The 23,167-nt window shown below is 47.8% G+C and overlaps 12 non-coding genes and 3 pseudogenes across 12 annotated transcripts; all 15 read left to right on the forward strand.

Annotated features, from left to right (window-relative positions):
* Positions 1-167: 167 nt before the first annotated feature.
* On the forward strand, positions 168-358 carry LOC141223684 (U2 spliceosomal RNA). The gene has a single exon (XR_012291247.1). It is a non-coding gene; the product is annotated as a U2 spliceosomal RNA (small nuclear RNA).
* A 1,115-nt stretch (positions 359-1,473) lies between these two features.
* On the forward strand, positions 1,474-1,664 carry LOC141223685 (U2 spliceosomal RNA). Its single transcript, XR_012291248.1, has one exon. It is a non-coding gene; the product is annotated as a U2 spliceosomal RNA (small nuclear RNA).
* A 1,115-nt stretch (positions 1,665-2,779) lies between these two features.
* LOC141223687 (U2 spliceosomal RNA) lies at positions 2,780-2,970 on the forward strand. The gene has a single exon (XR_012291250.1). It is a non-coding gene; the product is annotated as a U2 spliceosomal RNA (small nuclear RNA).
* Positions 2,971-4,079: 1,109 nt separating this feature from the next.
* LOC141223688 (U2 spliceosomal RNA) lies at positions 4,080-4,270 on the forward strand. The gene has a single exon (XR_012291251.1). It is a non-coding gene; the product is annotated as a U2 spliceosomal RNA (small nuclear RNA).
* Positions 4,271-5,385: 1,115 nt separating this feature from the next.
* On the forward strand, positions 5,386-5,501 carry LOC141223802 (U2 spliceosomal RNA; annotated as a pseudogene).
* Positions 5,502-6,025: 524 nt separating this feature from the next.
* Positions 6,026-6,207, forward strand: LOC141223740 (U2 spliceosomal RNA). Its single transcript, XR_012291300.1, has one exon. It is a non-coding gene; the product is annotated as a U2 spliceosomal RNA (small nuclear RNA).
* Positions 6,208-7,322: 1,115 nt separating this feature from the next.
* On the forward strand, positions 7,323-7,513 carry LOC141223718 (U2 spliceosomal RNA). Its single transcript, XR_012291279.1, has one exon. It is a non-coding gene; the product is annotated as a U2 spliceosomal RNA (small nuclear RNA).
* Positions 7,514-8,628: 1,115 nt separating this feature from the next.
* On the forward strand, positions 8,629-8,819 carry LOC141223689 (U2 spliceosomal RNA). Its single transcript, XR_012291252.1, has one exon. It is a non-coding gene; the product is annotated as a U2 spliceosomal RNA (small nuclear RNA).
* Positions 8,820-9,934: 1,115 nt separating this feature from the next.
* Positions 9,935-10,125, forward strand: LOC141223719 (U2 spliceosomal RNA). The gene has a single exon (XR_012291280.1). It is a non-coding gene; the product is annotated as a U2 spliceosomal RNA (small nuclear RNA).
* A 1,115-nt stretch (positions 10,126-11,240) lies between these two features.
* On the forward strand, positions 11,241-11,431 carry LOC141223690 (U2 spliceosomal RNA). The gene has a single exon (XR_012291253.1). It is a non-coding gene; the product is annotated as a U2 spliceosomal RNA (small nuclear RNA).
* A 1,114-nt stretch (positions 11,432-12,545) lies between these two features.
* On the forward strand, positions 12,546-12,736 carry LOC141223691 (U2 spliceosomal RNA). Its single transcript, XR_012291254.1, has one exon. It is a non-coding gene; the product is annotated as a U2 spliceosomal RNA (small nuclear RNA).
* Positions 12,737-13,851: 1,115 nt separating this feature from the next.
* LOC141223795 (U2 spliceosomal RNA) lies at positions 13,852-13,929 on the forward strand (annotated as a pseudogene).
* A 5,564-nt stretch (positions 13,930-19,493) lies between these two features.
* Positions 19,494-19,700, forward strand: LOC141223761 (U2 spliceosomal RNA; annotated as a pseudogene).
* A 1,115-nt stretch (positions 19,701-20,815) lies between these two features.
* Positions 20,816-21,006, forward strand: LOC141223693 (U2 spliceosomal RNA). Its single transcript, XR_012291256.1, has one exon. It is a non-coding gene; the product is annotated as a U2 spliceosomal RNA (small nuclear RNA).
* Positions 21,007-22,121: 1,115 nt separating this feature from the next.
* Positions 22,122-22,312, forward strand: LOC141223694 (U2 spliceosomal RNA). The gene has a single exon (XR_012291257.1). It is a non-coding gene; the product is annotated as a U2 spliceosomal RNA (small nuclear RNA).
* Positions 22,313-23,167: the final 855 nt, after the last annotated feature.

Below are 23,167 nucleotides of genomic sequence, written 5' to 3' on the forward strand. Positions count from 1 at the left end.
AGATCTAAAACGCGTGGATTGCAGCAGCAGCAAGCCGAAAAGTGCAGGCATGTAAGGGATCTAGAGGTTGACAACATGTCTTCTTAACGGGAGTCCAGGAGCTCATCTCCACAAATGGACTTTTCAGGATCCTTGGGTGGCTCCGTAGTTTGAAACCAATTCTGGTTATCGCTTCTCGGCCTTTTGGCTAAGATCAAGTGTAGTATCTGTTCTTATCAGTTTAATATCTGATACGTCCCCTATCTGGGGACCATATATTAAATGGATTTTTAGAACAGGGAGATGGAAAAAGAGCTTGCTCTGTCCACTCCACGCATTGACCTGGTATTGCAGTATCTCCAGGACCGGTGCACCCCTTCTTTAATGCAGTTTCTAAAATCAGAAAGAATTGAATTCAATGTTTTTTGTTCATTTTGCTTGTTTGTCGGATTTTGGGATGGACTCTTTGGCTTTGCTTTTCTTCTCCTCATTGGATTTTTCATGTTCAAAGTTGCAGAAGCCAGATTACAAGCTCATTTTGGTTCAACTTCAGCAACTGTGCATTGCATTGCCATGTAATGTGATGCAATGCTATCTTTCTAGCTCTCCCTTTTTACTTCCTTTTGGATAAACAGACATATTAGGCAAGCATTTTGGAGCTTTCACCTAAATAACTACAGGTGGTGAGATAAGCTGCACAATATAATTGACCTTTCAGTATATTGTTGCACACACACCATCTATTTAGCAAATGCCCTTGTTATCAACAGCAGCCTTTTAAACTCACCTGAGCTAACAGGTATGTGCGCTGGTTACTCTGCTGCGCTTAAAATTTCTTTTTTGGTTTGCTACAATGCCTTTTCTGAAACGTTGTCTCCTTCTGCTGGAACACTGACTTCTTTCATTTAATGCCTGCAGACTATAAAAGAGAACCCAACCCAAAAAGTTTGGTTGATTAGTCTGTGGCATTCTGTTAAACTGTTGCTTATGGCGGTCTCTGTGAGCTTCTCAGCGACATTCAGCCAGCCAGGTATCCTGCCTGCAGTAGATGGAATGTGGCAATGGAACGCTGGCTGCGCGTGTCATAATAGGCTCTGAGCCTTTATATACCTGTGCACAGCAGCAGCCACCTTCAGTCTGCTGCTGGACAGCCAGCAGCAGCAGCAGCAGGAGAGGTATGTAATCAGGAGCCCTCCTGCTAAGGGTAGACAGCTGCTCGTTCCACCCCACCCCCCGCCTTAATTGGTTCTCCTGCCTTCCAACGGTGTTGAGGCGGGTGGGAACAGCAGGGGGTGAAGGTGCTGTGTTTAAAGAGGTGGAGTTATGCAGATCTAAAACGCGTGGATTGCAGCAGCAGCAAGCCGAAAAGTGCAGGCATGTAAGGGATCTAGAGGTTGACAACATGTCTTCTTAACGGGAGTCCAGGAGCTCATCTCCACAAATGGACTTTTCAGGATCCTTGGGTGGCTCCGTAGTTTGAAACCAATTCTGGTTATCGCTTCTCGGCCTTTTGGCTAAGATCAAGTGTAGTATCTGTTCTTATCAGTTTAATATCTGATACGTCCCCTATCTGGGGACCATATATTAAATGGATTTTTAGAACAGGGAGATGGAAAAAGAGCTTGCTCTGTCCACTCCACGCATTGACCTGGTATTGCAGTATCTCCAGGACCGGTGCACCCCTTCTTTAATGCAGTTTCTAAAATCAGAAAGAATTGAATTCAATGTTTTTTGTTCATTTTGCTTGTTTGTCGGATTTTGGGATGGACTCTTTGGCTTTGCTTTTCTTCTCCTCATTGGATTTTTCATGTTCAAAGTTGCAGAAGCCAGATTACAAGCTCATTTTGGTTCAACTTCAGCAACTGTGCATTGCATTGCCATGTAATGTGATGCAATGCTATCTTTCTAGCTCTCCCTTTTTACTTCCTTTTGGATAAACAGACATATTAGGCAAGCATTTTGGAGCTTTCACCTAAATAACTACAGGTGGTGAGATAAGCTGCACAATATAATTGACCTTTCAGTATATTGTTGCACACACACCATCTATTTAGCAAATGCCCTTGTTATCAACAGCAGCCTTTTAAACTCACCTGAGCTAACAGGTATGTGCGCTGGTTACTCTGCTGCGCTTAAAATTTCTTTTTTGGTTTGCTACAATGCCTTTTCTGAAACGTTGTCTCCTTCTGCTGGAACACTGACTTCTTTCATTTAATGCCTGCAGACTATAAAAGAGAACCCAACCCAAAAAGTTTGGTTGATTAGTCTGTGGCATTCTGTTAAACTGTTGCTTATGGCGGTCTCTGTGAGCTTCTCAGCGACATTCAGCCAGCCAGGTATCCTGCCTGCAGTAGATGGAATGTGGCAATGGAACGCTGGCTGCGCGTGTCATAATAGGCTCTGAGCCTTTATATACCTGTGCACAGCAGCAGCCACCTTCAGTCTGCTGCTGGACAGCCAGCAGCAGCAGCAGCAGGAGAGGTATGTAATCAGGAGCCCTCCTGCTAAGGGTAGACAGCTGCTCGTTCCACCCCACCCCCCGCCTTAATTGGTTCTCCTCCCTTCCAACGGTGTTGAGGCGGGTGGGAACAGCAGGGGGTGAAGGTGCTGTGTTTAAAGAGGTGGAGTTATGCAGATCTAAAACGCGTGGATTGCAGCAGCAGCAAGCCGAAAAGTGCAGGCATGTAAGGGATCTACAGGTTGACAACATGTCTTCTTAACGGGAGTCCAGGAGCTCATCTCCACAAATGGACTTTTCAGGATCCTTGGGTGGCTCCGTAGTTTGAAACCAATTCTGGTTATCGCTTCTCGGCCTTTTGGCTAAGATCAAGTGTAGTATCTGTTCTTATCAGTTTAATATCTGATACGTCCCCTATCTGGGGACCATATATTAAATGGATTTTTAGAACAGGGAGATGGAAAAAGAGCTTGCTCTGTCCACTCCACGCATTGACCTGGTATTGCAGTATCTCCAGGACCGGTGCACCCCTTCTTTAATGCAGTTTCTAAAATCAGAAAGAATTGAATTCAATGTTTTTTGTTCATTTTGCTTGTTTGTCGGATTTTGGGATGGACTCTTTGGCTTTGCTTTTCTTCTCCTCATTGGATTTTTCATGTTCAAAGTTGCAGAAGCCAGATTACAAGCTCATTTTGGTTCAACTTCAGCAACTGTGCATTGCATTGCCATGTAATGTGATGCAATGCTATCTTTCTAGCTCTCCCTTTTTACTTCCTTTTGGATAAACAGACATATTAGGCAAGCATTTTGGAGCTTTCACCTAAATAACTACAGGTGGTGAGATAAGCTGCACAATATAATTGACCTTTCAGTATATTGTTGCACACACACCATCTATTTAGCAAATGCCCTTGTTATCAACAGCAGCCTTTTAAACTCACCTGAGCTAACAGGTATGTGCGCTGGTTACTCTGCTGCGCTTAAAATTTCTTTTTTGGTTTGCTACAATGCCTTTTCTGAAACGTTGTCTCCTTCTGCTGGAACACTGACTTCTTTCATTTAATGCCTGCAGACTATAAAAGAGAACCCAACCCAAAAAGTTTGGTTGATTAGTCTGTGGCATTCTGTTAAACTGTTGCTTATGGCGGTCTCTGTGAGCTTCTCAGCGACATTCAGCCAGCCAGGTATCCTGCCTGCAGTAGATGGAATGTGGCAATGGAACGCTGGCTGCGCGTGTCATAATAGGCTCTGAGCCTTTATATACCTGTGCACAGCAGCAGCCACCTTCAGTCTGCTGCTGGACAGCCAGCAGCAGCAGGAGAGGTATGTAATCAGGAGCCCTCCTGCTAAGGGTAGACAGCTGCTCGTTCCACCCCACCCCCCGCCTTAATTGGTTCTCCTCCCTTCCAACGGTGTTGAGGCGGGTGGGAACAGCAGGGGGTGAAGGTGCTGTGTTTAAAGAGGTGGAGTTATGCAGATCTAAAACGCGTGGATTGCAGCAGCAGCAAGCCGAAAAGTGCAGGCATGTAAGGGATCTAGAGGTTGACAACATGTCTTCTTAACGGGAGTCCAGGAGCTCATCTCCACAAATGGACTTTTCAGGATCCTTGGGTGGCTCCGTAGTTTGAAACCAATTCTGGTTATCGCTTCTCGGCCTTTTGGCTAAGATCAAGTGTAGTATCTGTTCTTATCAGTTTAATATCTGATACGTCCCCTATCTGGGGACCATATATTAAATGGATTTTTAGAACAGGGAGATGGAAAAAGAGCTTGCTCTGTCCACTCCACGCATTGACCTGGTATTGCAGTATCTCCAGGACCGGTGCACCCCTTCTTTAATGCAGTTTCTAAAATCAGAAAGAATTGAATTCAATGTTTTTTGTTCATTTTGCTTGTTTGTCGGATTTTGGGATGGACTCTTTGGCTTTGCTTTTCTTCTCCTCATTGGATTTTTCATGTTCAAAGTTGCAGAAGCCAGATTACAAGCTCATTTTGGTTCAACTTCAGCAACTGTGCATTGCATTGCCATGTAATGTGATGCAATGCTATCTTTCTAGCTCTCCCTTTTTACTTCCTTTTGGATAAACAGACATATTAGGCAAGCATTTTGGAGCTTTCACCTAAATAACTACAGGTGGTGAGATAAGCTGCACAATATAATTGACCTTTCAGTATATTGTTGCACACACACCATCTATTTAGCAAATGCCCTTGTTATCAACAGCAGCCTTTTAAACTCACCTGAGCTAACAGGTATGTGCGCTGGTTACTCTGCTGCGCTTAAAATTTCTTTTTTGGTTTGCTACAATGCCTTTTCTGAAACGTTGTCTCCTTCTGCTGGAACACTGACTTCTTTCATTTAATGCCTGCAGACTATAAAAGAGAACCCAACCCAAAAAGTTTGGTTGATTAGTCTGTGGCATTCTGTTAAACTGTTGCTTATGGCGGTCTCTGTGAGCTTCTCAGCGACATTCAGCCAGCCAGGTATCCTGCCTGCAGTAGATGGAATGTGGCAATGGAACGCTGGCTGCGCGTGTCATAATAGGCTCTGAGCCTTTATATACCTGTGCACAGCAGCAGCCACCTTCAGTCTGCTGCTGGACAGCCAGCAGCAGCAGCAGCAGGAGAGGTATGTAATCAGGAGCCCTCCTGCTAAGGGTAGACAGCTGCTCGTTCCACCCCACCCCCCGCCTTAATTGGTTCTCCTCCCTTCCAACGGTGTTGAGGCGGGTGGGAACAGCAGGGGGTGAAGGTGCTGTGTTTAAAGAGGTGGAGTTATGCAGATCTAAAACGCGTGGATTGCAGCAGCAGCAAGCCGAAAAGTGCAGGCATGTAAGGGATCTAGAGGTTGACAACATGTCTTCTTAACGGGAGTCCAGGAGCTCATCTCCACAAATGGACTTTTCAGGATCCTTGGGTGGCTCCGTAGTTTGAAACCAATTCTGGTTATCGCTTCTCGGCCTTTTGGCTAAGATCAAGTGTAGTATCATTTAAAAAGGCAGTTTTGTCCTTGGGCTGCCCTAGTAAATTGATGCATATTACACACTGGTTTGGTGCACTTGTTAGTACGCCAGGTGGCTCATAGAGTTATCTGATGGAAAACATGGCCCTCCAGGATCGAAGTCACTAGTCTGGGTAAGTGTGAGGGCTTTGGAGCAATGTGCCCCAGGAGTAGGCGCCCTGGTGGGAGTCCAAGCTTACTGGGACTGGGAACCCCAGAAAGACTTGGCTTCGTAGCACGCCGCACCTTTGCCAATCATACTTTCTGAGCAACCCCCCCTATTCCTGGCCTCCGGGCTAGGAAGGGGAATTTTTATAAACCCGGTCGGAGGTCCGGTCAGCTTTGGGCTGAGAAACCAACACAGGCTCCAGCTCCACTAGGGTGGCAGCCTAGATGGAAGCTGGGAGCACGAAAACGGCTCTTCTCCGGCTTCGGCTAGGGAGAGCATCGGAGATCCCTGACCCTCGCTGTGGCCTTCTGGCTCGGAGGGATGGGGATGGTTTATTGGGGACCCTCTCCTCCGGGAAGGGTCCACATGAATCCTCGCCTCGTGCGCTGTTTTGGTGTGACTTCGGTCACATTTTTCAGTGCCTTGGATGCAGCTTCAATCAAAAAATCTGTTCTTATCAGTTTAATATCTGATACGTCCCCTATCTGGGGACCATATATTAAATGGATTTTTAGAACAGGGAGATGGAAAAAGAGCTTGCTCTGTCCACTCCACGCATTGACCTGGTATTGCAGTATCTCCAGGACCGGTGCACCCCTTCTTTAATGCAGTTTCTAAAATCAGAAAGAATTGAATTCAATGTTTTTTGTTCATTTTGCTTGTTTGTCGGATTTTGGGATGGACTCTTTGGCTTTGCTTTTCTTCTCCTCATTGGATTTTTCATGTTCAAAGTTGCAGAAGCCAGATTACAAGCTCATTTTGGTTCAACTTCAGCAACTGTGCATTGCATTGCCATGTAATGTGATGCAATGCTATCTTTCTAGCTCTCCCTTTTTACTTCCTTTTGGATAAACAGACATATTAGGCAAGCATTTTGGAGCTTTCACCTAAATAACTACAGGTGGTGAGATAAGCTGCACAATATAATTGACCTTTCAGTATATTGTTGCACACACACCATCTATTTAGCAAATGCCCTTGTTATCAACAGCAGCCTTTTAAACTCACCTGAGCTAACAGGTATGTGCGCTGGTTACTCTGCTGCGCTTAAAATTTATTTTTTGGTTTGCTACAATGCCTTTTCTGAAACGTTGTCTCCTTCTGCTGGAACACTGACTTCTTTCATTTAATGCCTGCAGACTATAAAAGAGAACCCAACCCAAAAAGTTTGGTTGATTAGTCTGTGGCATTCTGTTAAACTGTTGCTTATGGCGGTCTCTGTGAGCTTCTCAGCGACATTCAGCCAGCCAGGTATCCTGCCTGCAGTAGATGGAATGTGGCAATGGAACGCTGGCTGCGCGTGTCATAATAGGCTCTGAGCCTTTATATACCTGTGCACAGCAGCAGCCACCTTCAGTCTGCTGCTGGACAGCCAGCAGCAGCAGCAGCAGGAGAGGTATGTAATCAGGAGCCCTCCTGCTAAGGGTAGACAGCTGCTCGTTCCACCCCACCCCCCGCCTTAATTGGTTCTCCTCCCTTCCAACGGTGTTGAGGCGGGTGGGAACAGCAGGGGGTGAAGGTGCTGTGTTTAAAGAGGTGGAGTTATGCAGATCTAAAACGCGTGGATTGCAGCAGCAGCAAGCCGAAAAGTGCAGGCATGTAAGGGATCTAGAGGTTGACAACATGTCTTCTTAACGGGAGTCCAGGAGCTCATCTCCACAAATGGACTTTTCAGGATCCTTGGGTGGCTCCGTAGTTTGAAACCAATTCTGGTTATCGCTTCTCGGCCTTTTGGCTAAGATCAAGCGTAGTATCTGTTCTTATCAGTTTAATATCTGATACGTCCCCTATCTGGGGACCATATATTAAATGGATTTTTAGAACAGGGAGATGGAAAAAGAGCTTGCTCTGTCCACTCCACGCATTGACCTGGTATTGCAGTATCTCCAGGACCGGTGCACCCCTTCTTTAATGCAGTTTCTAAAATCAGAAAGAATTGAATTCCATGTTTTTTGTTCATTTTGCTTGTTTGTCGGATTTTGGGATGGACTCTTTGGCTTTGCTTTTCTTCTCCTCATTGGATTTTTCATGTTCAAAGTTGCAGAAGCCAGATTACAAGCTCATTTTGGTTCAACTTCAGCAACTGTGCATTGCATTGCCATGTAATGTGATGCAATGCTATCTTTCTAGCTCTCCCTTTTTACTTCCTTTTGGATAAACAGACATATTAGGCAAGCATTTTGGAGCTTTCACCTAAATAACTACAGGTGGTGAGATAAGCTGCACAATATAATTGACCTTTCAGTATATTGTTGCACACACACCATCTATTTAGCAAATGCCCTTGTTATCAACAGCAGCCTTTTAAACTCACCTGAGCTAACAGGTATGTGCGCTGGTTACTCTGCTGCGCTTAAAATTTATTTTTTGGTTTGCTACAATGCCTTTTCTGAAACGTTGTCTCCTTCTGCTGGAACACTGACTTCTTTCATTTAATGCCTGCAGACTATAAAAGAGAACCCAACCCAAAAAGTTTGGTTGATTAGTCTGTGGCATTCTGTTAAACTGTTGCTTATGGCGGTCTCTGTGAGCTTCTCAGCGACATTCAGCCAGCCAGGTATCCTGCCTGCAGTAGATGGAATGTGGCAATGGAACGCTGGCTGCGCGTGTCATAATAGGCTCTGAGCCTTTATATACCTGTGCACAGCAGCAGCCACCTTCAGTCTGCTGCTGGACAGCCAGCAGCAGCAGCAGCAGGAGAGGTATGTAATCAGGAGCCCTCCTGCTAAGGGTAGACAGCTGCTCGTTCCACCCCACCCCCCGCCTTAATTGGTTCTCCTCCCTTCCAACGGTGTTGAGGCGGGTGGGAACAGCAGGGGGTGAAGGTGCTGTGTTTAAAGAGGTGGAGTTATGCAGATCTAAAACGCGTGGATTGCAGCAGCAGCAAGCCGAAAAGTGCAGGCATGTAAGGGATCTAGAGGTTGACAACATGTCTTCTTAACGGGAGTCCAGGAGCTCATCTCCACAAATGGACTTTTCAGGATCCTTGGGTGGCTCCGTAGTTTGAAACCAATTCTGGTTATCGCTTCTCGGCCTTTTGGCTAAGATCAAGTGTAGTATCTGTTCTTATCAGTTTAATATCTGATACGTCCCCTATCTGGGGACCATATATTAAATGGATTTTTAGAACAGGGAGATGGAAAAAGAGCTTGCTCTGTCCACTCCACGCATTGACCTGGTATTGCAGTATCTCCAGGACCGGTGCACCCCTTCTTTAATGCAGTTTCTAAAATCAGAAAGAATTGAATTCAATGTTTTTTGTTCATTTTGCTTGTTTGTCGGATTTTGGGATGGACTCTTTGGCTTTGCTTTTCTTCTCCTCATTGGATTTTTCATGTTCAAAGTTGCAGAAGCCAGATTACAAGCTCATTTTGGTTCAACTTCAGCAACTGTGCATTGCATTGCCATGTAATGTGATGCAATGCTATCTTTCTAGCTCTCCCTTTTTACTTCCTTTTGGATAAACAGACATATTAGGCAAGCATTTTGGAGCTTTCACCTAAATAACTACAGGTGGTGAGATAAGCTGCACAATATAATTGACCTTTCAGTATATTGTTGCACACACACCATCTATTTAGCAAATGCCCTTGTTATCAACAGCAGCCTTTTAAACTCACCTGAGCTAACAGGTATGTGCGCTGGTTACTCTGCTGCGCTTAAAATTTATTTTTTGGTTTGCTACAATGCCTTTTCTGAAACGTTGTCTCCTTCTGCTGGAACACTGACTTCTTTCATTTAATGCCTGCAGACTATAAAAGAGAACCCAACCCAAAAAGTTTGGTTGATTAGTCTGTGGCATTCTGTTAAACTGTTGCTTATGGCGGTCTCTGTGAGCTTCTCAGCGACATTCAGCCAGCCAGGTATCCTGCCTGCAGTAGATGGAATGTGGCAATGGAACGCTGGCTGCGCGTGTCATAATAGGCTCTGAGCCTTTATATACCTGTGCACAGCAGCAGCCACCTTCAGTCTGCTGCTGGACAGCCAGCAGCAGCAGCAGCAGGAGAGGTATGTAATCAGGAGCCCTCCTGCTAAGGGTAGACAGCTGCTCGTTCCACCCCACCCCCCGCCTTAATTGGTTCTCCTCCCTTCCAACGGTGTTGAGGCGGGTGGGAACAGCAGGGGGTGAAGGTGCTGTGTTTAAAGAGGTGGAGTTATGCAGATCTAAAACGCGTGGATTGCAGCAGCAGCAAGCCGAAAAGTGCAGGCATGTAAGGGATCTAGAGGTTGACAACATGTCTTCTTAACGGGAGTCCAGGAGCTCATCTCCACAAATGGACTTTTCAGGATCCTTGGGTGGCTCCGTAGTTTGAAACCAATTCTGGTTATCGCTTCTCGGCCTTTTGGCTAAGATCAAGCGTAGTATCTGTTCTTATCAGTTTAATATCTGATACGTCCCCTATCTGGGGACCATATATTAAATGGATTTTTAGAACAGGGAGATGGAAAAAGAGCTTGCTCTGTCCACTCCACGCATTGACCTGGTATTGCAGTATCTCCAGGACCGGTGCACCCCTTCTTTAATGCAGTTTCTAAAATCAGAAAGAATTGAATTCAATGTTTTTTGTTCATTTTGCTTGTTTGTCGGATTTTGGGATGGACTCTTTGGCTTTGCTTTTCTTCTCCTCATTGGATTTTTCATGTTCAAAGTTGCAGAAGCCAGATTACAAGCTCATTTTGGTTCAACTTCAGCAACTGTGCATTGCATTGCCATGTAATGTGATGCAATGCTATCTTTCTAGCTCTCCCTTTTTACTTCCTTTTGGATAAACAGACATATTAGGCAAGCATTTTGGAGCTTTCACCTAAATAACTACAGGTGGTGAGATAAGCTGCACAATATAATTGACCTTTCAGTATATTGTTGCACACACACCATCTATTTAGCAAATGCCCTTGTTATCAACAGCAGCCTTTTAAACTCACCTGAGCTAACAGGTATGTGCGCTGGTTACTCTGCTGCGCTTAAAATTTCTTTTTTGGTTTGCTACAATGCCTTTTCTGAAACGTTGTCTCCTTCTGCTGGAACACTGACTTCTTTCATTTAATGCCTGCAGACTATAAAAGAGAACCCAACCCAAAAAGTTTGGTTGATTAGTCTGTGGCATTCTGTTAAACTGTTGCTTATGGCGGTCTCTGTGAGCTTCTCAGCGACATTCAGCCAGCCAGGTATCCTGCCTGCAGTAGATGGAATGTGGCAATGGAACGCTGGCTGCGCGTGTCATAATAGGCTCTGAGCCTTTATATACCTGTGCACAGCAGCAGCCACCTTCAGTCTGCTGCTGGACAGCCAGCAGCAGCAGCAGCAGGAGAGGTATGTAATCAGGAGCCCTCCTGCTAAGGGTAGACAGCTGCTCGTTCCACCCCACCCCCCGCCTTAATTGGTTCTCCTCCCTTCCAACGGTGTTGAGGCGGGTGGGAACAGCAGGGGGTGAAGGTGCTGTGTTTAAAGAGGTGGAGTTATGCAGATCTAAAACGCGTGGATTGCAGCAGCAGCAAGCCGAAAAGTGCAGGCATGTAAGGGATCTAGAGGTTGACAACATGTCTTCTTAACGGGAGTCCAGGAGCTCATCTCCACAAATGGACTTTTCAGGATCCTTGGGTGGCTCCGTAGTTTGAAACCAATTCTGGTTATCGCTTCTCGGCCTTTTGGCTAAGATCAAGTGTAGTATCTGTTCTTATCAGTTTAATATCTGATACGTCCCCTATCTGGGGACCATATATTAAATGGATTTTTAGAACAGGGAGATGGAAAAAGAGCTTGCTCTGTCCACTCCACGCATTGACCTGGTATTGCAGTATCTCCAGGACCGGTGCACCCCTTCTTTAATGCAGTTTCTAAAATCAGAAAGAATTGAATTCAATGTTTTTTGTTCATTTTGCTTGTTTGTCGGATTTTGGGATGGACTCTTTGGCTTTGCTTTTCTTCTCCTCATTGGATTTTTCATGTTCAAAGTTGCAGAAGCCAGATTACAAGCTCATTTTGGTTCAACTTCAGCAACTGTGCATTGCATTGCCATGTAATGTGATGCAATGCTATCTTTCTAGCTCTCCTTTTTACTTCCTTTTGGATAAACAGACATATTAGGCAAGCATTTTGGAGCTTTCACCTAAATAACTACAGGTGGTGAGATAAGCTGCACAATATAATTGACCTTTCAGTATATTGTTGCACACACACCATCTATTTAGCAAATGCCCTTGTTATCAACAGCAGCCTTTTAAACTCACCTGAGCTAACAGGTATGTGCGCTGGTTACTCTGCTGCGCTTAAAATTTCTTTTTTGGTTTGCTACAATGCCTTTTCTGAAACGTTGTCTCCTTCTGCTGGAACACTGACTTCTTTCATTTAATGCCTGCAGACTATAAAAGAGAACCCAACCCAAAAAGTTTGGTTGATTAGTCTGTGGCATTCTGTTAAACTGTTGCTTATGGCGGTCTCTGTGAGCTTCTCAGCGACATTCAGCCAGCCAGGTATCCTGCCTGCAGTAGATGGAATGTGGCAATGGAACGCTGGCTGCGCGTGTCATAATAGGCTCTGAGCCTTTATATACCTGTGCACAGCAGCAGCCACCTTCAGTCTGCTGCTGGACAGCCAGCAGCAGCAGCAGCAGGAGAGGTATGTAATCAGGAGCCCTCCTGCTAAGGGTAGACAGCTGCTCGTTCCACCCCACCCCCCGCCTTAATTGGTTCTCCTCCCTTCCAACGGTGTTGAGGCGGGTGGGAACAGCAGGGGGTGAAGGTGCTGTGTTTAAAGAGGTGGAGTTATGCAGATCTAAAACGTGTGGATTGCAGCAGCAGCAAGCCGAAAAGTGCAGGCATGTAAGGGATCTAGAGGTTGACAACATGTCTTCTTAACGGGAGTCCAGGAGCTCATCTCCACAAATGGACTTTTCAGGATCCTTGGGTGGCTCCGTAGTTTGAAACCAATTCTGGTTATCGCTTCTCGGCCTTTTGGCTAAGATCAAGTGTAGTATCTGTTCTTATCAGTTTAATATCTGATACGTCCCCTATCTGGGGACCATATATTAAATGGATTTTTAGAACAGGGAGATGGAAAAAGAGCTTGCTCTGTCCACTCCACGCATTGACCTGGTATTGCAGTATCTCCAGGACCGGTGCACCCCTTCTTTAATGCAGTTTCTAAAATCAGAAAGAATTGAATTCAATGTTTTTTGTTCATTTTGCTTGTTTGTCGGATTTTGGGATGGACTCTTTGGCTTTGCTTTTCTTCTCCTCATTGGATTTTTCATGTTCAAAGTTGCAGAAGCCAGATTACAAGCTCATTTTGGTTCAACTTCAGCAACTGTGCATTGCATTGCCATGTAATGTGATGCAATGCTATCTTTCTAGCTCTCCCTTTTTACTTCCTTTTGGATAAATAGACATATTAGGCAAGCATTTTGGAGCTTTCACCTAAATAACTACAGGTGGTGAGATAAGCTGCACAATATAATTGACCTTTCAGTATATTGTTGCACACACACCATCTATTTAGCAAATGCCCTTGTTATCAACAGCAGCCTTTTAAACTCACCTGAGCTAACAGGTATGTGCGCTGGTTACTCTGCTGCGCTTAAAATTTCTTTTTTGGTTTGCTACAATGCCTTTTCTGAAACGTTGTCTCCTTCTGCTGGAACACTGACTTCTTTCATTTAATGCCTGCAGACTATAAAAGAGAACCCAACCCAAAAAGTTTGGTTGATTAGTCTGTGGCATTCTGTTAAACTGTTGCTTATGGCGGTCTCTGTGAGCTTCTCAGCGACATTCAGCCAGCCAGGTATCCTGCCTGCAGTAGATGGAATGTGGCAATGGAACGCTGGCTGCGCGTGTCATAATAGGCTCTGAGCCTTTATATACCTGTGCACAGCAGCAGCCACCTTCAGTCTGCTGCTGGACAGCCAGCAGCAGCAGCAGCAGGAGAGGTATGTAATCAGGAGCCCTCCTGCTAAGGGTAGACAGCTGCTCGTTCCACCCCACCCCCCGCCTTAATTGGTTCTCCTCCCTTCCAACGGTGTTGAGGCGGGTGGGAACAGCAGGGGGTGAAGGTGCTGTGTTTAAAGAGGTGGAGTTATGCAGATCTAAAACGCGTGGATTGCAGCAGCAGCAAGCCGAAAAGTGCAGGCATGTAAGGGATCTAGAGGTTGACAACATGTCTTCTTAACGGGAGTCCAGGAGCTCATCTCCACAAATGGACTTTTCAGGATCCTTGGGTGGCTCCGTAGTTTGAAACCAATTCTGGTTATCGCTTCTCGGCCTTTTGGCTAAGATCAAGTGTAGTATCTGTTCTTATAAGAACACAAGAGCTATGATCTACACTTGACGAGAGCGATCGAACTCGGAAGGAGAAGAGCTTCGGAGCCCAGCTGACATCGGAGAAGGAAGGCGGATATCGGTGGGAGGAAGAAGCTCTAAAGAATCCAGAAGAAGACGAAGACTCGGAGAAGAATCGGGCTGTCCTGTGGAATCTTCGAGGAAGAAAATCATCGAGACAAAGACCTTTCGGGGAATTTGTCCAGAACACGACGGGAGAAGAATCTGCATAGCTCCACCCATTCCGGGAAAAGTTCCAGATCCAGCTCCAAGAAGTAACTGCAGGAGGAAAGCCATGGCAAGCGCTGCGAGGAAGGCCGAAAAGAAGAGCCTGGAGCAGGGGACAGCCAGGAGGGCCCAGCCAGGAGCCGATTCTGACCCCAAGGACTCTGCCTCCACGACTGGCCAGCAGAAGGGACCCCAGAAGCCCCGCCACGAAGCTCCAGCCCTGGAGCCATGGATGCGGCAGACGGTGGCCCTGAAGCTGAAGGAAGTGGATGGGAGGGTGCCGGACATGTCCTCGGACGTGTTCTGCCAGAAGATGCTGCTGGATCGAGGCTTCTCCAGGTCGGACACCCTCAGCATCCAGACCTTCTTGACGGGGATCTTCTTCGTCACCTTCGCCACTGTGAACACCTGCAGGAGGTTCTGGGAAATGGTAAGCGCAAAAGGACCAGATAATTCTTTCTCTGCCTTTACAGGTAGCTGCCCTATCCAGAGGGACGAAAGGAGGATCACGGTCTCCATGCGCAACCCGCACACCCCAGGCCAAGACATCTGTACCTTCCTGAGACGCTTCTGTTTGGTTGTGAAGGAACCTTCTCACATCCTCAATGGACTCGGCTTCTGGACAGGTAAGTGGTCGGTGACCGTTAGACTTCACAGGGACCTGGCGTACTCAGACGGACTTCGGCACCTGCCCCCGACATTCTCCCTGGGCAACTCCTATGGCCTCATCTATTACCCGGACATGCCGCGGAACTGCAGGAGATGCGGCAAGAACGGCCACGAGATGAAGGACTGCAAGGAGGATGCCTGCAGGATTTGTCGAGTGACGGGACACAGCTCGAAGGACTGCCCGAAGAAGACGTCCTGCAACCTGTGTGGGCTGGCGGCTCATCTGTACAAGGATTGCCCCAAGCGTGAGAGATCCTGGGCATCGGTGGTTGCGACGACCCCAGCTACGGAGGACAAGGACCCGATGACCAGGCCTGTGAAGTTCAAGGACGCGACGACCAAGGCCCCAGCGGCCAAGGCCGAGACGACCAAGGCCAAAGCGGTCAAGGAGTCGGTGGCCAAAGCCCCAGCGACGGTCCCAGCAGCTCCGAAGCAGAAGAAAAAGTCAAAGGAGGGTAAGAGTTCTGTCACCCCTCTCTCGATCCCTCCCCCTGCCACCCCCGTCCAATCCCCCCCCACCCCGGCCACCCCTGCTGAGGATTCCACTTCCTCTTCCTCCTTCCCCTACTCCTCAGCAGGTGTCCTTTCCCCTGCCCCGGCAGCCACTCTCCCTCCCCAGACCATGGTAGCGGTGGAATTAACCTTTCCTCCACCCGCCGCTATCTATTCCGAGGAGGATTTTCCCCTTCTTGTCTCCCCAGTTCCAACCCGGGGAAAGAGGAAGGTGGAGGACAGCCCTGCTACTGAATCCTCCAAAAAGAAGATTCTGGATTTCGTAGGCGAAAAGGAGGATACCCTCCCTGAGCCAGAAGAGATGGAGCACATGGTTGAGACCCTGGTGGCCGAGCCAGAAGAGGAGGAACTGGTGGTCGCCGAGATCGAGGCCGCGCTGCTTGACCAGATGGAGGAAGAGGGCCTGCTGGTGATCCCGTCACCAGCAGTCAACACCGACGAGGGACCACCCGACCGGAGTGGTAACTAAGGTGTATTGCCTGCGCTAACTTTTTCTTTTTTCCCTACATGATGGCTAATATTAACTTATTTTCCATTAATGTCAGGAGCATCAAGGACAAGTTCAGACGTCAGACTATTTATGCCTTCCTTACTTCCCAGTTGTGTGATGTTTATATGTTGCAGGAATGTTCCCTTCCCTCCTCTAGGTCCTTCAAACATCTGGCCAGGGAGTGGTCCCACGGTCCATCCTACTGGTCCGGTGGGGGTGACTGCAAGTCTGCGGGGGTCGCAATTCTGATCAGGGGGGGCGCATTCACGCTTGAGTCCGTCCAGAAGCTCATCTGCGGCAGGGCTCTTGTTGTAGATGGCAACTGGGCGGGAGAACCTGTCAGGTTCATCAACGTGTATGCGTCCCCACTGAAGAATGAGCGTTTGGAGCTTTTCCAGACCCTGCGGCTTCAGCTTGCCACCACCAGGACCTTAGTGATGGCCGGGGATTTCAACTGCCCCATCGAGGAGGATGGTCGTATTTCTGGCACATCTGCCAAGTTGGACATCACGTCCAAGCTGCTCATCGAGATGGTAACCGAGGCCTCTCTTCAGGACGTGGTGGGCTCCATGGGGAGAGGCTCCACGAACTATTCGTGGAGCCGACCCGATGGCTCACTCCGCTCCAGGATTGACTTTGTGTTCACCTCTCGGGCAGTCAGGCAGAGTAGGCACTCGATGGTCTCCTGCTTCTTCTCCGACCACAGAGCCATTCACTTACAAGGTGTCCTCGGCGACGGTTTTCCGTCCGGCCCCGGCTCCTGGAAGCTGAATTGTGCTCTGCTGGCTCAGGATGAAGTCGTGGAGGAGCTGAGAGCAGCCTACGCAATGTGGCAGTCCTACAAGGGTAGCTTCCAAACAGTCTCTGATTGGTGGGAATATGTTAAACTTGAGTTTCGCTGTTTCTTTCAGGCCAAGGGTCGACAACAGGCGTGTGAGAAGAGGAGGGACTTCAGAGGGCTGCAGCGCGAGCTGCGGTCGCTGCAGGACCTTCTTCACTGCGGCTGGGACGTGAGGGAGGAGCTGGAGGAGACCAAGAAGAGCCTGAAAAGGCACTTTGAGGAGGAGTCCAAGCGAATCGTCTTCCGTTCCAAAGTGGAGAATCTGGAGAAGGGTGAGAAATGTAACTCATTCTTTTTCAGGAAACTTCATGCTGGTCACACGCCCCTGAACGAGCTGCGAGACGAGAGCGGAAACATGCGACGTGGGAAGGAGGACGTGATGAGGGTCGTCAGCGACTTCTACAGCGAACTCTACTCCCACAAGACTACCGACCCCGACGCTGCTGATAAGTTCCTGTCAGGTATCACTAACCATCTTGATCCTGCAGGCACGGCAGCCTTGGACAAACCTCTGATGGTGGGCGAATTGCTCTCTGCCGCTAAATCCTTTAGGACCGGCAGGACCCCGGGCAGTGATGGTCTTCCAGCGGAGCTCTATGTAGCGCTGGGAGACCTCATCTGTCCGGACCTGTTGGACCTGTACGAGGAGATGGTGGTGGAGGGTAGAATGCCTCCATCTTTGAGGGAAGGAATGGTCACGATCCTGTACAAGCGGAAGGGAGAGAGGTGCGACCTGAGGAATTGGCGTCCCATCACTCTGCTCAACGTGGACTACAAGATCCTGGCCAAGACGATGGCGACACGACTTAAGACGGTCATCGGACGGATCATCCACCCGGACCAGACCTGCGGCATCCCTGGACGTCGCATCGCAGACAGCCTCGCTCTCGTGCGGGACACGGTCGAGTACATCAAGGTCCGCCGCGCACACGCGGCCCTGGTCTCCTTGGATCAGGAGAAGGCCTTCGACCGGGTTTCCCACGAGTTCATGGGCCGAGCTCTGCACCGGTTAGGTTTGGGTAACATGTTTTGTTCGTATGTCCGTCTGATGTATTTTGATATCCACAGCTCGGTGTTGGTGAACGGCTGGAAGACTGACCCCTTCCCTGTCCTCTCTGGGGTCAGACAAGGCTGCCCTCTATCACCTCTTCTTTTTGTTTGTGTTATAGAACTCTTCGCAGAGGCTATCCGGCAGAATGGAGAGATCAGAGGGATCACCGCACCGGGTCCGGGACGACACGAGGTCAAGTGCTCGCTCTACATGGACGACGTCACCGTCTTCTGCGCTGATCGTGGTTCAGTCGACGCCCTCGTCCAGACGTGTGAGAGGTTCGGCCGGGCTTCAGGGGCCAAAGTCAACTGCAGGAAGTCGGAAGCCATGCTCTTCGGGGATTGGCAGCCGGCCTCCTCTGCCCCCTTCCCCTTCAACATTCAACCGGATTTCCTCAAGGTGCTGGGAGTCTGGTTCGGGAAGGAAGGAGCGGCCCTCAAGTCCTGGCAAGAACGCTTGGCCAAGGTGAAGCAACGGATCGGACTCTGGAGCCTCAGACACCTCACTTGTGAGGGTAAGGCACTCGTCCTGCGTAATGAGGTCCTGCCCGTCTTGCAGTACACGGCGCAGGCCTGGCCCCCACACGTCACTGTGTGCAGGGCCATTACCAAGACAGTGTTTCACTTTGTCTGGGGATCCAAGATGGACAGAGTCAGGCGGGCCGTCATGTACAAGGAGCCTCGCAAGGGTGGGAAGGGCGTTCCAGATATCCCCACCCTCCTGCGATCCTCTTTTGTGTGTGATTGTGTCCGCCGGACTTTGCAAGTCAAGAATGGCTCTGCGGGCAGGTCCATGTCTCACTTCTTCCTGCTTCCTCTTTGGAGGCGACTCGGCTGGGACAAGTGGGACAGCTCCTTCCCCTACAACTGGACGACGCCATGGTTCTACGGAGACGTCGTTCGATTTGTGGGGGAGCATCAACTGGAGGGACTCAAGCCCGACTTGTGGAAGCCCAAAACTATCCACAAGCTAATCAGAGCCAAGGATGACGTGGAGAACATCACAGGACTTCACCAGGACACGCTGGAGACTGTGTGGACAAATGTGTCGTCTGACAGGCTGACCAACGGGCACAAGGACTTGTCGTGGATGGCGATTCAGGGCGGACTGCCCGTCCGGTCATTCATGCATGCCCGGAACCTGTGCAAGACCCGGTACTGCCCAAGGTGCCCCTTCGTGGAGGAAACATCTTTGCACACTTTTTGGGACTGCGGATTTGCACAGCGCCTATTGACTGCACTTGAGGACGACCTGAGGAACTCTGTCCCCAGGGCGAGCCTATCGCACCATTCTGTGCTTTATGGACTATTCCCTGGGGTTCATACCGTCGGAGCCATCCAGGAGGCTTGGCGCCTTATGAACTGCTTCAAGGATGCCGTTTGGGTCGCCAGGAACCGGCTCATCTTGAGGAGGGAGAGGATGTCCATCCAGGACTGCCGCAGGCTGATCCACAGCCTGCTCAGAGACTATTCCATCATGGACGGTCCGGAGGACGAGGATGAGGACTAAACCCCTCCTCCCCCTCTCCCCTTATGTGTCTTGTCTTTCAATAAAGCTTCGGGCCTGTGATTTTCCCCTCCCCATCCCCTTTTTCCCAATCCCTATCCCTTATCACGGTTCGTCGTACTGTATTGATTGACATGCTTTTTCTTTCAGATTGAGTGTTTTGTGTAGCATAGGGGTGCGATGTGTCTAGTTAGTGCGTCGTATCCTCATGCTATGTAAATATGATGTAGAATTCTGTGTGTACTGGGCTGCGGCACTGTACACTGTCTGTTAACTTATTTTTTGTGCTAATAAAAGATATATTCAATCAAAAAAAAAAAAAAAAAAAATCTGTTCTTATCAGTTTAATATCTGATACGTCCCCTATCTGGGGACCATATATTAAATGGATTTTTAGAACAGGGAGATGGAAAAAGAGCTTGCTCTGTCCACTCCACGCATTGACCTGGTATTGCAGTATCTCCAGGACCGGTGCACCCCTTCTTTAATGCAGTTTCTAAAATCAGAAAGAATTGAATTCAATGTTTTTTGTTCATTTTGCTTGTTTGTCGGATTTTGGGATGGACTCTTTGGCTTTGCTTTTCTTCTCCTCATTGGATTTTTCATGTTCAAAGTTGCAGAAGCCAGATTACAAGCTCATTTTGGTTCAACTTCAGCAACTGTGCATTGCATTGCCATGTAATGTGATGCAATGCTATCTTTCTAGCTCTCCCTTTTTACTTCCTTTTGGATAAACAGACATATTAGGCAAGCATTTTGGAGCTTTCACCTAAATAACTACAGGTGGTGAGATAAGCTGCACAATATAATTGACCTTTCAGTATATTGTTGCACACACACCATCTATTTAGCAAATGCCCTTGTTATCAACAGCAGCCTTTTAAACTCACCTGAGCTAACAGGTATGTGCGCTGGTTACTCTGCTGCGCTTAAAATTTCTTTTTTGGTTTGCTACAATGCCTTTTCTGAAACGTTGTCTCCTTCTGCTGGAACACTGACTTCTTTCATTTAATGCCTGCAGACTATAAAAGAGAACCCAACCCAAAAAGTTTGGTTGATTAGTCTGTGGCATTCTGTTAAACTGTTGCTTATGGCGGTCTCTGTGAGCTTCTCAGCGACATTCAGCCAGCCAGGTATCCTGCCTGCAGTAGATGGAATGTGGCAATGGAACGCTGGCTGCGCGTGTCATAATAGGCTCTGAACCTTTATATACCTGTGCACAGCAGCAGCCACCTTCAGTCTGCTGCTGGACAGCCAGCAGCAGCAGCAGCAGGAGAGGTATGTAATCAGGAGCCCTCCTGCTAAGGGTAGACAGCTGCTTGTTCCACCCCACCCCCCGCCTTAATTGGTTCTCCTCCCTTCCAACGGTGTTGAGGCGGGTGGGAACAGCAGGGGGTGAAGGTGCTGTGTTTAAAGAGGTGGAGTTATGCAGATCTAAAACGCGTGGATTGCAGCAGCAGCAAGCCGAAAAGTGCAGGCATGTAAGGGATCTAGAGGTTGACAACATGTCTTCTTAACGGGAGTCCAGGAGCTCATCTCCACAAATGGACTTTTCAGGATCCTTGGGTGGCTCCGTAGTTTGAAACCAATTCTGGTTATCGCTTCTCGGCCTTTTGGCTAAGATCAAGTGTAGTATCTGTTCTTATCAGTTTAATATCTGATACGTCCCCTATCTGGGGACCATATATTAAATGGATTTTTAGAACAGGGAGATGGAAAAAGAGCTTGCTCTGTCCACTCCACGCATTGACCTGGTATTGCAGTATCTCCAGGACCGGTGCACCCCTTCTTTAATGCAGTTTCTAAAATCAGAAAGAATTGAATTCAATGTTTTTTGTTCATTTTGCTTGTTTGTCGGATTTTGGGATGGACTCTTTGGCTTTGCTTTTCTTCTCCTCATTGGATTTTTCATGTTCAAAGTTGCAGAAGCCAGATTACAAGCTCATTTTGGTTCAACTTCAGCAACTGTGCATTGCATTGCCATGTAATGTGATGCAATGCTATCTTTCTAGCTCTCCCTTTTTACTTCCTTTTGGATAAACAGACATATTAGGCAAGCATTTTGGAGCTTTCACCTAAATAACTACAGGTGGTGAGATAAGCTGCACAATATAATTGACCTTTCAGTGTATTGTTGCACACACACCATCTATTTAGCAAATGCCCTTGTTATCAACAGCAGCCTTTTAAACTCACCTGAGCTAACAGGTATGTGCGCTGGTTACTCTGCTGCGCTTAAAATTTCTTTTTTGGTTTGCTACAATGCCTTTTCTGAAACGTTGTCTCCTTCTGCTGGAACACTGACTTCTTTCATTTAATGCCTGCAGACTATAAAAGAGAACCCAACCCAAAAAGTTTGGTTGATTAGTCTGTGGCATTCTGTTAAACTGTTGCTTATGGCGGTCTCTGTGAGCTTCTCAGCGACATTCAGCCAGCCAGGTATCCTGCCTGCAGTAGATGGAATGTGGCAATGGAACGCTGGCTGCGCGTGTCATAATAGGCTCTGAGCCTTTATATACCTGTGCACAGCAGCAGCCACCTTCAGTCTGCTGCTGGACAGCCAGCAGCAGCAGCAGCAGGAGAGGTATGTAATCAGGAGCCCTCCTGCTAAGGGTAGACAGCTGCTCGTTCCACCCCACCCCCCGCCTTAATTGGTTCTCCTCCCTTCCAACGGTGTTGAGGCGGGTGGGAACAGCAGGGGGTGAAGGTGCTGTGTTTAAAGAGGTGGAGTTATGCAGATCTAAAACGCGTGGATTGCAGCAGCAGCAAGCCGAAAAGTGCAGGCATGTAAGGGATCTAGAGGTTGACAACATGTCTTCTTAACGGGAGTCCAGGAGCTCATCTCCACAAATGGACTTTTCAGGATCCTTGGGTGGCTCCGTAGTTTGAAACCAATTCTGGTTATCGCTTCTCGGCCTTTTGGCTAAGATCAAGTGTAGTATCTGTTCTTATCAGTTTAATATCTGATACGTCCCCTATCTGGGGACCATATATTAAATGGATTTTTAGAACAGGGAGATGGAAAAAGAGCTTGCTCTGTCCACTCCACGCATTGACCTGGTATTGCAGTATCTCCAGGACCGGTGCACCCCTTCTTTAATGCAGTTTCTAAAATCAGAAAGAATTGAATTCAATGTTTTTTGTTCATTTTGCTTGTTTGTCGGATTTTGGGATGGACTCTTTGGCTTTGCTTTTCTTCTCCTCATTGGATTTTTCATGTTCAAAGTTGCAGAAGCCAGATTACAAGCTCATTTTGGTTCAACTTCAGCAACTGTGCATTGCATTGCCATGTAATGTGATGCAATGCTATCTTTCTAGCTCTCCCTTTTTACTTCCTTTTGGATAAACAGACATATTAGGCAAGCATTTTGGAGCTTTCACCTAAATAACTACAGGTGGTGAGATAAGCTGCACAATATAATTGACCTTTCAGTATATTGTTGCACACACACCATCTATTTAGCAAATGCCCTTGTTATCAACAGCAGCCTTTTAAACTCACCTGAGCTAACAGGTATGTGCGCTGGTTACTCTGCTGCGTTTAAAATTTCTTTTTTGGTTTGCTACAATGCCTTTTCTGAAACGTTGTCTCCTTCTGCTGGAACACTGACTTCTTTCATTTAATGCCTGCAGACTATAAAAGAGAACCCAACCCAAAAAGTTTGGTTGATTAGTCTGTGGCATTCTGTTAAACTGTTGCTTATGGCGGTCTCTGTGAGCTTCTCAGCGACATTCAGCCAGCCAGGTATCCTGCCTGCAGTAGATGGAATGTGGCAATGGAACGCTGGCTGCGCGTGTCATAATAGGCTCTGAGCCTTTATATACCTGTGCACAGCAGCAGCCACCTTCAGTCTGCTGCTGGACAGCCAGCAGCAGCAGCAGCAGGAGAGGTATGTAATCAGGAGCCCTCCTGCTAAGGGTAGACAGCTGCTCGTTCCACCCCACCCCC

This window comes from Phyllobates terribilis, unplaced genomic scaffold (genome assembly GCF_046119375.1).
Source record: "Phyllobates terribilis strain yellow unplaced genomic scaffold, ASM4611937v1 Scaffold_377__1_contigs__length_1856515, whole genome shotgun sequence".
In the NCBI taxonomy this organism is placed as follows: domain Eukaryota; kingdom Metazoa; phylum Chordata; class Amphibia; order Anura; family Dendrobatidae; genus Phyllobates; species Phyllobates terribilis.